The sequence below is a fragment of the Aulonocara stuartgranti genome, assembly GCF_965226115.1.
Source record: "Aulonocara stuartgranti genome assembly, chromosome: 7".
NCBI lineage: Eukaryota > Metazoa > Chordata > Actinopteri > Cichliformes > Cichlidae > Aulonocara > Aulonocara stuartgranti.
This window is the reverse complement of record NC_138945.1, coordinates 11,172,487-11,183,779: the sequence shown is the minus strand read 5'-3', so window position 1 is coordinate 11,183,779 and position 11,293 is coordinate 11,172,487. Positions and strand designations below refer to the sequence as shown.

The 11,293-nt window shown below is 43.5% G+C and overlaps 1 pseudogene across 1 annotated transcript; it reads right to left on the bottom strand.

Annotated features, from left to right (window-relative positions):
• Nucleotides 1–1,783: 1,783 nt before the first annotated feature.
• On the bottom strand, nt 1,784–11,256 carry LOC309711754 (putative E3 ubiquitin-protein ligase HERC3; annotated as a pseudogene). The gene is made up of 17 exons (XR_014280901.1): nt 11,251–11,256; nt 11,011–11,141; nt 10,694–10,818; nt 9,947–10,005; nt 9,701–9,819; nt 9,530–9,589; nt 9,331–9,436; nt 7,593–7,700; nt 7,365–7,463; nt 6,774–6,942; nt 6,537–6,677; nt 6,263–6,432; nt 6,004–6,067; nt 5,844–5,914; nt 5,495–5,747; nt 3,096–3,208; nt 1,784–1,982 (listed from the first exon to the last, which is right to left on the bottom strand). The product of XR_014280901.1 is annotated as a putative E3 ubiquitin-protein ligase HERC3 (transcript).
• Between the last annotated feature and the right edge of the window lie 37 nt (nt 11,257–11,293).

Genomic DNA, 11,293 nt, shown 5'->3' with positions numbered 1-11,293 from the left:
AAGCCTGACCAGAATGGTTATACATGCACCGACGTAAATCAGCTCTTTGCTCTGAAGGAAGCTTACTAAGGAGTCGAGCCACATGGGAGCCACACTGGAGTTCGACCTCCCCATCAGGGCCTAAAGTCTTCAGCATGCCCACGAGCGACTGGATGTGGAGAGAGAATCGCTCAAATGCGGCTGCATCCCCTCGGCGGATGTCAGGTGAGTCCATGACAGCAGCAATTCTTCTCAGGGCAAGCTGGTGGGGCTGCCCAAGCCTGTCGTTAAGAGCGTTCATAGTGTCACTGAAGGGCGTGGCAGAATGGAGGTAAGCGTCCGCTATCAACTTTGCTTCCTCCAGGTGTAGGTGATCTAACAAGACTTGGTACCTGAAGAGCTCTGAACTCTCCGGGGGCAATAAGTTCTCTAGCGCCATCTTTAGACGAGCAAATTCCCCAGGATCAAGGCGTGAGAGCTTGGGAATGCTTGGACAAGGCCCCCTGTAGGTCAAGAAAGGAGTAGATGAGGACGGGGGTGGAGTTGGCAGTGGTTGCAATGGAGGGGGGTGTGCTCTCGGAGGCGGCGCTGGAGGGTAGGTGATCCTTGGCTGAGGAGAAGTGAACCCTGGCCTAGATTCATGTGGGGGGATGATCTGACTCTCCTGTGCAGCCATAGACTCCCTCTTCAGATCCTGGAGCTCTTTCAGCATCGTATCGATGCGGTCCGCAACTGGACCCTGGCTGGAGACAGACTCCTCCTTGAACACAACAGGAGGAGGTGGTGGAGGCCAGTCCTCTTCCTCTTCAGCAGGGGGTGGCTGGAGATGAACAGCAGGGACTCTGGGCGGTGGACTGAGCTGCAGACTCTCTGCACGGTCCAGCAACTGCAGCAAACTAGCATGAAGGGCCTGGAAATTAGCCAGCCCGGCTCTCATCTCGTCATGCGACTGCTGGAACAGGAACCTTTCACGCTGTATATCTTCTAACTCTGCTCTCAATGGTGTGACATGGCCGTGTGAGCCGTCATCAGAGGGATCAGACGGAGGATGGTGGGAAGAACGGTTGTCGCCTCCTGTCCCACTTTCCTCCTGGTAACCTGCACCAAGCCCGGGGAAGTCAGTCTCATAAGCTTCATAGCGGAGGGGACGACGTACATTACGCCGTGGGCGCGCACCAAGAGCTGAGAAGTTCTGAATATCATCCATCTTGTTAGGGTAGAAGCAGCTTATATCCGGCTCGAAGGACCATTAATGTTGGGTAGATAGCTTGTACTGGAAGGACTGTAAGGTGCTTGTTCAGGTTTGCAGCTACCACTCCCCGGAGTGTCGGCCAGAACACTGCTCAAGGCCCGGATGAATGTTCAGAAGGGAGACAATGAAGACACCGAGGATAGTGCAGACTCTTGTATTGACTTCACACAGTTGAAGGTAACAGGGATTGTCAGAGGAGCAGGTATTGCATACAGGTTTAGGTGCGTGGGCATGGGTGTGTGTGTGTGTGTGTGTGTGTGTGGTCTGTTGCTCATTAATGCACACTTCTCACGGAATAACCAATTCTCTGCCGGTAATCTGGAGCAGAAAAGCTCAGGTGCTTTGCCCACGTTTCTCCCTAGACATAGTCTCTCATACAAAGCGGTGGGGTGACCTCTACTGGCCACTCTAAAAACTACAGGTGAACTAACAACTGAACAGAATAAAACCATAACTACGGGGCCTTTTGTACAGTTAGATATACCAAAGATAACTCATTCACAATAATGGGATGTGATAAAAGAATTGCAGACAAATTACATCTTTGTATCACTAACAGCTGTTTATCTGTTTCAGCTTTTCCCAGTCACTGAAGTCTTTGCCCACCATCACTTCTTGCAGCTCCTTTGGCCTGAAGAGTTTCACCAAATCCTGCTCACACACCAGGAAGAAGCCTCTCTTGAACTCCTGAAACACATTCTCCACTGATGTGTTGAAGGCATGATTCACGTAGGCATCCACAAACTCCTTCCTGTTTGGAAGATAAAAGTAGTGATTTACATCCACACTTTGGTCAAATCATGAACTGTTCTGTTCCATTTTGTTTAAAGAGTGGTCGCTTTATATCTCTGCCACTGATATTTTACTGTGGTTACTTGGCCCATGGTAATTCATTGTGTAGAAACCTGAAAATTAGTGGTGTGCTTCAAGGATATGCATTTGACCTCTTTCTGTTAGATGCTTCACATTGGCCACAAAAGAGTTTATGTAATAAAGCTTTGTTTCTTTGTAGATGATATGCAGTTATATATTTCTGTAAGCTGACTTTACAGATCAGCTGCCTTTGTAGGCTGATGTAGAGTTATTAGATTAGATCATAATAAGTTATGACTTGTTATTATCTATAGCATGAAATCTTTTTTTTCAAATATATGTCCCAGCTTTCATCACTTGTGACTCTATTGTACTACTGTACTCTTGCTTCTTCAAATCGTGTTAAGGAAACCTCAGACTGCAGTAATTAGGGATTTACTGACACCAGGTAAGCAATGTTTAGTGTAAAATACACATTTTTATTGTTCCAACAAATAACCAATGTTACATATGTTAAAGATTTGTTATTGGAAATAATTCAACCCCACCAGAATTAAACAAAACACAAAGAATAAAGTGATAAATAATACAGAAGTGCTCTATTGGATTGTATTACATAGTCAGATGTTTATAGCAATATAGTAGTTATAAAGCAATACATTCTCCTGTTCATGTTTGTCTGAGCATAAAAATTAGATTTGATTCATAAGAATTATAATGCAGCAGTAACTTAAATTATTGGATAAATTATGACATATTAAGAAAAGTCAGATAATTCTAAAGTGCCTTATGATGCTGATGCTGTTACACAGCTGTCTTATGTGGGGATGTTGAATTTTTTGCATTTGCTATAGTGTAATATTATTGTAATACAGTGTAAATTATCCTGAGGTACCACAGGAAAAAAAAAGATGAGTTCCAAGAGTAAAAATAAATCTCATCCCTCCTCCTCGGCTCAGACACAGTGCACGCTCCTTTAGAGCTGCATACGATCCACCATCACAGTGTGAATTCTGTATCTGCTAGCAGGGCCTCTGTCAGTCTGTCTCACATGATCTCCTTAGTTGAGTAAAAAGGCAGATACAGATTAGGGTGACATGTCTCTGACTCAGGGAAGTGCTGATCACAGGTGCCGCTCTGAATAGCAAAAACCTTCATCTTGACCTGGTCAATGACAAAAATAGGAGCTCTCCTGTAACCAGTAAGGAACCCTGAAGAACAACAATGGAAAGAAAATATAATTTTACTTATCTTATTTTTTTTGAAAACTTTTACATACATCTTATCATCATCACATCACAGGAAAAAGTATTTTTGCATATTTGTCACATTTATGTGTAAAAAGTAAATACAAAACACAATTGTTAATTTATAATTTCATTCATTAAGGGAAAAAAATATTCAAGCCTAGCTGGCCCTATGTGAAAAAGCAATTGACCTCTAAATGTATTAACTGGTGGAAGCATCCTGGCAGCAAGAACTGCAGTCAAGTGTTTGTAATAACTGGTAATGAATCTTTACATAGCTTTGGGAGGAATTTTGGCCCACTTTCCTTGGCATACGTTTTTGTACTTTGAACAAGCATAATAAAAACAGAATTAGGGCTTTTTTTTAAAGGCTTAACGAGGCTATGAAGAATCTTTCATTTCCATCCATCCATCTTCATCCGCTTTATCCGAGGCCGGGTCGCGGGGGCAGCAGTCTAAGCAAAGAGGCCCAGACCTCCCTCTCCCCAGCCACCTCCTCCAGCTTATCCGGGGGAACTCCAAGGCGTTCCCAGGCCAGCCGAGAGATATAATCTCTCCAGCGTGTCCTGGGTCTGCCCCGGGGCTCTAGAATTCGCAATTTACAGTTTACAGGTGAAGATTTTTCCGCAATTTTTGTGAATCGCCTGTTTTTAACTTAAATGGGGCATGCCTGGAACACCTCACCCAGGAGGGCCCATCCTTGTCAGATGCCCGAACCACCTCAACTGGCTCCTTTCGATGTGGAGCAGCAGCTGCTCTACTCTGAGCTCCTCCTGGATGGCCGAACTTCTCACCCTATCTCTAAGGGAGAGGCCAGCCACCCTTCAGAGGAAGCTCATTTCTGCCGCTTGTATCCGCGATCTCGTTCTTTTGGTCACTACCCACAGCTCGTGGCCATAGGTGAGGGTAGGGACGTAGATCGACCGGTAAATTGAGAGCTTTGCTTTTACACTCAGCTCCCTCTTCACCACGACGGACAGGTGCAGCGTCTGCATTACTGCAGCTGCAGCCCCAATCCGTCTGTCGATCTCCGGCTCCCTTCTCCCATCACTCACAAACAAGACCCCGAGATACTTGAACTCCTCCACTTGGGGCAGGAACTCATCCCCGACCCGGAGTGGGCACTCCACCCTTTTCCGGCTGAGAACCATGGCCTCAGATTTGGAGGTGCTGATCCTCATTCCCGCTGCTTCACACTCGGCTGCGAACCGTTCCAGTGTGAGCTGGAGGCCCTCACCCGATGAAGCCAACAGAACCACATCATCCGCAAAAATCAGAGATGAGATTCTGAGGCCACCAAAGCGAAAGCCTTCCGCCACTTGGCTGCGCCTAGAAATCCTGTCCATAAAAATTATGAACAGAACCGGAGACAAAGGGCAGCCCTGGCGGAGCCCATCACCCACCGGGAACAAGTCCGACTTATTGCCGGCAATGCGAACCAAGCTCTTGCAACGGTTGTATAGGGATCGAATGGCCCGTAGCAATGGGCCAGACACCCCATATTCCCGCAACACCTCCCTCAGGACACCCCGAGGGACACGGTCGAATGCCTTCTCCAAGTCCACAAAACACATGTAGACTGGTTGGGCAAACTCCCATGCACCCCACCCTCAAGTATCCTGGAGAGGATAAAGAGCTGGTCCAGTGTTCCGCGACCAGGACGAAAACCGCATTGTTCCTCCTGTATCCGAGGTTCGACTAACGGACGAACTCTCCTTTCCAGCACCCTGGCATAGACTTTCCCAGGGAGGCTGAGGAGTGTGATCCCCCTGTAGTTGGAACACACCCTCCGGTCCCCCTTCTTAAAGATGGGGACCACCACCCCGGTCTGCCAGTCCACAGGTACTGCCCCTGATCTCCACGCAACATTGCAGAGGCGTGTCAACCAGGACAGCCCTACAACGTCCAGAGCCTTCAGGAACTCAGGGCGGACCTCATCAACACCAGGGGCTCTGCCACCAAGGAGTTGTTTAACTGCCTCAGTGACCTCGCCCCCGGAGATTGGCGGGTCATTCCCCTCATCCCCAGACTCTGCTTCCTCCTCGGAAGACGCGTCAGTGGGATTAAGGAGGTCCTCGAAGTCCTCGAGGTCCTTCCACCGCCTGACAATTTTCTCAGTCGACGTCAGCAGCGCTCCGCCAGCACTATACACAGTGCAGGTAGAGCACCGCTTTCCCCTCCTGAGACGCCTGACGGTTTGCCAGAATTTCTTCGAGGCAGTCCGAAAGTCTTTTTCCATGGCCTCTCCGAACTCCTCCCACACCCGAGTTTTTGCTTCAGCCACTGCCCGAGCCGCATTCCACTTGGCCTGTCGATACCTGTCGGCTGCCTCCGGAGTCCCACAGGCTAACCAAGCCCGATAGGACTCCTTCTTCAGCTTGGTGGCTCCCTTCACCTCTGGTGTCCACCATTTGGTTCGGGGATTACCATTCACATAGGCCTCCACAAACTCCTTCCTGTTTAGGAGGGAAATTTTTAAATCAGCAAATATTTCACCGAGACAAAGGTGCTGCAGATGAACCTCACAAGCACGTCATGTTTTATATGCTTACTTATTTTGACTTGTCAGTGGCTTTCCAGGAGTTTGAGGATCCAGGTCAACATCTATTCCATCCCAGTTTATCTGTAAATTAGTTATAAATCAGATGAGTTTAGCTGCAAAACCTGAGAATGAGACAGATTACTGATCATCTTCTATAGTAAAACACATACCCAAAAGTCCATGTAGAGATTATCCAGAACATCATCTTCATAGTTTAAGATGGTCTGCAGAGTCCTTTAAAGAAATTAAAACAAAAAGTTGTATTAAAAGAAGTTCAACTATGTACATTTTACAGCAGTCACAAGTTACTGTAACTTTTGACACACGACAACTTAAAATACATCCATCCATACATTTTCTTCTGCTTGTCTGGGGCCAGGCTGTGGGACCAGCAGCAGCATGTGTTACTGAAATGAAATGGATACTTACCGTCCTACAGTCGGGCTGAACTCCATCATATCCTCCAGTGTCGGCTCTAAACTGAGTAGCTTCTTGAACAGAACCAGTGGGAATGGTAAGTGTATGATACACTGGTTGTACAAGGCCAAGCCACACAGTAGTCCAAACAGGAAGAAGTTTCTCTTGCTCTCTTCTGTTGCCTGCATTAATAAAAGTTCACTTTGGTTCTATTATTGCTTATCGTTAAAATTTCAATCCTTTAACCAATTTTATACAGTTGGTGGGCTCAGTTTTAAAGTCTTACATTGGAGGGAAACCATGCCAGGGTTTTGGAGTCATTGAGCATGAACATCCCAGATTCTTCTGACACCATTTTAAGAAACAGGTGGTGAAAAAGGTCTCGTTTGTAGACATCTTTGGTGTTTGGGTCCTCATCAAAATGGACCTGAGAAATAGAAATATTAGAGATGCTTCTGGAAAGAACAGTTGCAGAAGAATGGCTATGCATTAATCATCAGGGGAAAATCAATCAAATATTCACCACAAGGTGGCTTCTTGAAGTCGCTGTGAGGAGCAGCTGCCAGCTCTCTGAAGGTGCTTTCGAAAAGTGATGCGCGCTGCAGCTGCAGTTTAAAAAATTTGGGTTTTGACTGGGGAATCCATCCGTAAGGAAAAACAAAAAGCATCTGTGGAGGCGCCTGCTGTTCATTCTGCACGACAAAACAAAGTATCATGATTTTAAAATAAATTCTCTATTTAAATTCCAATTGTGATGTATATAAGGCAGCTGGTGAACCAAGTGAGCTAGACTGGCTCTTGCTTCTGTTCTGAGGTTCTGAAACTGACGCCTGCCTGAACTGTGAGTGAAAAGAGTGCTGAGAGAACTAAAACAAATAAAACAACAAAATGTTGGAATCTTCTGCAGCACTGAGGGCAGCTGCTGATTTATGATTGTATTCTGTTAGTTTATTTTCTGTTTTGACTCCTTTGTTTTTTATAGATGGTTGTTTTGTCTGTTATATAAAACTGCTGAATAGTGTAGCTTTAAAGTGCGATCACTAAAACACACTAATGCAGACTGGAAAATTACAAATTCTGCTATTGTTTTCCTGTAACAGGGTGGTGAAGTTACCTGAGTGAATGCAGAATTCATGTCAAAAACCAGCTTCTTTGATTTCAGATCCATCACAAATGGGTACTTGCAAAGAATCACAGGCAGATCATCTGCATTCTGGAAAAACAAAAAAACAACCCACATAAACAGTTAGTGAGCTTAACAGTGTGTTAACATGAATGAGTCATTTTCTGGGTTGACTGCCATCTTAGCAGGTTCAAAGTACTTGTTGTCAGCTGACCTCACCTTGAGTTTTGACTTTGTTCGCCAACGTTTGAGATCCTCCTTTAGAAACATCTGGCTAAGCTCGAGGCAAAAAGTTGTTTCTGGGATTTTCTTGTTTATCTCATTGGTCTTAAAACAAGAAGTGGTAGTATTTGTTATACTGGCTGTGTGAAAATCCAACTTTTTTTTGTTGAAAAGCTGAGCAGTAATACATTTAATTAATTTTTGATCATTTCTGATACTGACATAGTACATATGCTGGAGGATTAGCAGTACGTTTCTGGCTTGAGCGTTGCAAGAAGCAGACTTAAAGATTGGGATCCACGAGAGGGCCGTCTTTCACACCTGAACATATCTGATCATGTCGGAGGGTGACAGTGAGGACCACCATTCCCCTGAGGATGACAAAGTTACAGTCAGCTCTTCACTGGCTGATATCATGGTTTAAGAAGTCTAGAGTGTTCGTTAGAATAAAATGCTATCATTTAATACATTGATGCATTTAAACAGTATATACTAATCCAATAAATACACTTTTAATAGACATGCTGAAGGTTTTAAAGTTCTTAAAGTCTGCCTAAATGGTAGCAGCGACTGCATCAGCAAGCTTTTTGCTCTGTTGCCATCTGCATTTCTCTATGCAAGCATGCAGACGTTCATTGAGAAGCAGGAAGATCCTCAATCCTTCCACTTGTCACAGTCTGGCGAGGGCAGACTGTATGAATTGAAAAAGGACCCAAAACGCAGACGCCAAGGAACAGGGAACAGAACTTGAAATGTTAACAAAAGGCGAGCCGTTTAATAAGGCTAGTAGTACAAACAAAGGGCAAGGCAAACTGAAGCAAAATTAACACAAACCTAAACTGGGGAATCTAAACAAGCAATAAGAAAAACCTAGGCAAGAAACTTGGAAGCATGGCATGGGAAACATGGCGTGGACAACAGACGACCTGACAATCACACACTGAAAACAGAGGACTTAAATACACAGGAGGTGATTAGGGGAAGTGGGAACACATGGAGGAACAGCTGAGGGTAATAAAGCAGGACGAGGCAAGGGAAGCAAAACTAGAAACACTCACATGAGACATGGACCTTCAAAGTAAAACAGGAAACACACTGACTGAATTCTAAACATGCAAACTTAACAGCAACTGGGGAGACAGAATATAGGAACCTGAAATATGGTACAAAACCATCACAGTGGACATAACATGGAACACAGGGAAGCCATATGACGAAGCCAAAGAGCAAAACCTAAGATAACCATAACTGAGATCTAGGGAAACACGAAACAGTACCACAAAGGACTCAAAACATAATCCATAATATAAAAACACGAGATCTCTCCAAAATGAAACAGGAACATGAGAGGCAGACATAACAACATAAGACAACAGACATGAAACACACGAAGGGCAAGGGAGATTTAACATAGTTGGAACACGAGGGGGAAATAATAAGAACTAGAAACACTTAGGCATGATAACAAATAAACTTAGGAAACCTGATAAGCTTAAACATACACTATGAACATCAAAAGAACTGAAACTCAAAACACTGGGTCATAAGACCCAGGACCGTGACACCACTCCCACAGGGTTCATATCAACAGATGGAAGCAGCTGCAGAACAGCAGTCTCAGCCTGTTGATGCAACTTATTATTAATTAAAGGTTTAATTAAAGTCCACTTCTTACTTTTTTAGTTAATTACTCATCAGGTTACAAACGTGTGTTAGTCACATTCCAGTTCAATACCTCTGCAAAAACAACATCTCGAATCACCAGCTTCTCAAAACTTCACCGTGCAAGTGACAAGTCCAAACCGGAGTACTTTGGTGAAGTTTGGAAATGTTTATCTTTGCTGACATGAAGAAAATGACAAATGTGTATATTCAAATGTTAAATTCAACAGATATAAAGAAGTCGTGATCATGCTCATAAATGGTGTTCTTACCTCCTGTCAAGAAAGCTTTGATTCATACAGGATGGAGATGTGAGCATCCTGTGAATTTCCCTGTGAAGAGTTCATGAGGTTAGTCAGTAACACTAAGACTACAGTGTACATGCTGTGCAGCAAACCAGTTACATACAACAACAATAACAGCTGCTTTTGTGTTAGACTTACTCTTTTAGATTTTTCCACAGCTTTGGATTGTATGCAGAGACCCATTTGTCAATCATGTTATCAATAGAGTGTTCTGTCACCTTGTTCTTTGTGCCACTGCCTGACTCATGATCAGCGCCCTGTGAAAGAAGCAAAGGTTCATGTTTGGTTTAGACACATGACCTCACAAGTAGATATAACTGGTAAAGCCATGTTTACATCCTCCCACAGGTATCCTTACTGCAATGTATGCATTTGTGCTGGTACCTCATTAGGCGTGCATGTTGCAAATGAAGTGTTTCCTCCTGCATAGATGTTAGAAATGTCTAGAATAAAAACAGATGAGAAATTATCTACCTAAGAGTGAACTGTACTGTATGGGATGGTTTTTCAGTTCCAGAAAGAAATATAAGATATAGCGACTTGCTCTTACAGTGGGCTTAATTTGTGACATTTAGGCAATAAACCTTTTTGTTGTTAACTGTGGTTAACTCGGTTATTTGGATCAAATTCAGGTCCAGTTTTATTTGCTTAAATTATTTTTTTTTATCAGCACTTTAAAAACATACAGCAGAAAACCTAAAACCTGCCGTGAGTTCATGACATTTATTTTTAGATTATTTTAAGTTTTCCAGTATTTGATGCGTGGCCAAACATTTTGTCTATGATTATATTCAAGCCCTTATAGTCAGAATTACTAATTATTTTAAACTAAAGCTTTACCCAATTATCTATTGGGCTATTGGCTCATCTGTGTTACACCTGCAGCAAGTGCAAAGCCCAACAGTGCAGCTCCTCACTGGTGTCAGAAGACGCAGTACCTCTGAGTAGCACTTTTTATTGCTGCATAGTGAATATATGTGTGTGTCTTTGTCAGGTTTATAACCTCTATCTATACAGTTGGATGTGACACACCTTAATTATTACTCTAATAATAAAATTATTTAATTGTTACTGTTATTTTTGTGAAATTGTAAATTGAATCGACTCTTCTGTTCAGATAAATGTATTTACCATGTGGCAGTTGCACAGGTAGTGGCACTGATGCCTGAGTCTCGTCTCCACATCCCAGCTGCCCTTGTTCATTACACCCAAACGAGTACACCTTCTTGGATTCTGTCAGTACCAGTGTGTGACAGCTGATTGAGAAAAGAGTGCATGAAAAGGAAAGTCCACAATGTAAAACATTTTAAACATCTGTGTTGTTGGTGGACCTCAGTATGATCACTCTGAAGATATAAGACAGAAGTTGAAGTTTCCTGTTCGCTCAGCAGTAAACGCTTTTCTTTTTCAATTACAGTATTTATGATATAATTATAATTAAATGTTACCTCCCACATGCAACCTTTGTGACCTTTGCCCCCCAGAGCTCTGCAACAAGCCGAGGACACTGTTCATTTTGTAACGAGTTGTGGCCAAGCTGTCCATATTGACCAGAGCCAAATGTAAACACTGCACCGTCCTGAGAACCAGACAACAGTCCATATTAAATTTTTGCCATGTACATATAGTTATCTCAGGAGTTTGTGGAAAAGCAATCAGAAGCCAATGAATAAGAAACAAAAAGGCACTTTCATAATTAATGCAAAATGAACAATGATAGTATGAAATTAC